The following is a 1,916-nucleotide window of genomic DNA, read 5'->3' as shown; positions in this document are numbered from 1 at the left end:
CTATGGGGTCTGTGGGGTCTGTATGGGGTCTGTGTGACCCTATGGGGTCTGTATGGGGTCTGTGGGGTCTGTATGGGGTCTGTGTGACCCTATGGGGTCTGTATGGGGTCTGTGTGACCCTATGGGGTCTGTATGGGATCTGGGGGTCTCTGTGTGTCTCTATGGGGTCTCTGGGGTCTGTATGGGATCTGTGGGTCTCTATAGGGTCTCTATGTCTTCTTATGGGTCCCAGTGGTGTCTCTATGTGTCTTTGTGGAATCTCTGTGTCCCTATGAGTCTCTATGGGGTTCCTTTGTGCTCTATGGGTCTCTGTGTCTCCCTGTGTCTGTCCGTCCCTATGGGGCGCCCCACAAGTTCCGTCCCACCCCACAGGACTCCAAGAGCAGCCTGACCCCGCTGCACATCGCAGTCAGGGGGGGGAACCTCGGCCTGGCCCAGCTCCTCCTGCGCCAGCCCCGGGGGGGGGCCCGGCTGGTCAACATGCAGGTGGGTGTGGGGCGGGTATGGGGCGGGTATGGGGCAGCTATGGGTCACACTGTCCCCATTGTCCCCACAGGCTGTGGGTGGTTATGGGGCAGTTATGGGGCAGTTATGGGGCAGCTATGGGTGGTTATGGGGCAGTTATGGGTTGGTTATGTGTTGGTTATGGGGCAGCTATGGGGCAGTTATGGGGCAGTTATGGGGCAGCTATGGGTCACACCGTGTCCCCATTGTCCCCACAGGCTATGGGTTGGTTATGGGGCAGCTATGGGGCGGCTATGGGGTGGTTATGGGGCAGCTATGGGGCAGCTATGGGGCAGCTATGGGTCACACCGTGTCCCCATTGTTCCCCCATAGGCTATGGGTAGTTATGGGGCAGCTATGGGGCAGCTATGGGGCAGTTATGGGTTGGTTATGGGGCAGCTATGGGGCAGCTATGGGTTGGTTATGGGGCAGCTATGGGTCACACCGTTGTCCCGCAGGCTCACGGTCAGTCCGCCCTGCACATGGCTGCAGCGCTGCGGGGGGGGCAGCAGGTGGCGCTGCTGAAGCTGCTGCTGCGACACGGGGCGGATCCGGCGCTGCCCAACATGGAGAATCAGCGGCCCCGAGCGCTGCTGCCAGCGGGGGAACAGGGAGAGCAGGTGGGAACAGCCAAAAACACCGGATCTGAGCCCAAAAATCCTTCATATGGACCCAAAAATAACAGATCTGAGCCCAAAATAACACAAATGAGCCCAAAAACACCAGATCTGAGCCCAAAATAACAGATCTGAGCCCAAAAACACCACATCTAAACCCAAAAATCCTTCATATGGACCCAAAAACAACAGATCTGAGCCCAAAAATCCTTCATACAGACCCAAAAATAGCACATCTGAACCCAAAAATAACAGATCTGAGCCCAAAATCCCCACATCTAAACCCAAAAATCCTTCATATGGACCCAAAATCACCAGATCTGAGCCCAAAAATAACAGATCTGAGCCCAAAAATCCTTCATATGGACCCAAAAATAACAGATCTGAGCCCAAAAATAACAGATCTGAGCCCAAAAATAACAGATCTGGACCCCAAAAATCCTTCATATGGACCCAAAAATACCCACATATGGACCCAAAATCACCAGATCTGAGCCCAAAAATCCTTCATACGGACCCAAAAATAGCACATCTGAGCCCAAAATCACCAGATCTGAGCCCAAAAATAACAGATCTGAGCCCAAAAATACCAGATCTGAGCCCAAAATAACACAACTGAGCCCAAAAATCCCCACATCTAAACCCAAAAATCCTTCATATGGACCCAAAATCACCAGATCTGAGCCCAAAATACCAGATCTGAGCCCAAAAACACCAGATCTGAGCCCAAAAATAACACAAATGAGCCCAAAAATAACACAAATGAGCCCAAAAACACCAGATCTGAGCCCAAAA

General features: G+C 52.8%; 1 long non-coding RNA gene across 1 annotated transcript in view; it reads right to left on the bottom strand.

The window, feature by feature from the left end:
• Nucleotides 1-478, bottom strand: part of LOC116652668 — an 8,949-nt gene extending 8,471 nt beyond the window's left edge. The window contains exon 1 of the long non-coding RNA XR_004305806.1: nt 371-478. This is a non-coding gene — a long non-coding RNA (uncharacterized LOC116652668). The remainder of the gene's footprint in view (nt 1-370) is intronic.
• Between the last annotated feature and the right edge of the window lie 1,438 nt (nt 479-1,916).

The sequence above is a fragment of the Coturnix japonica genome, unplaced genomic scaffold (genome assembly GCF_001577835.2).
Source record: "Coturnix japonica isolate 7356 unplaced genomic scaffold, Coturnix japonica 2.1 chrUnrandom576, whole genome shotgun sequence".
Classification (NCBI taxonomy): Eukaryota; Metazoa; Chordata; class Aves; order Galliformes; family Phasianidae; genus Coturnix; species Coturnix japonica.
Note: the sequence above shows the minus strand (reverse complement) of the source record. Positions and strands in the feature narration are given on the sequence as shown.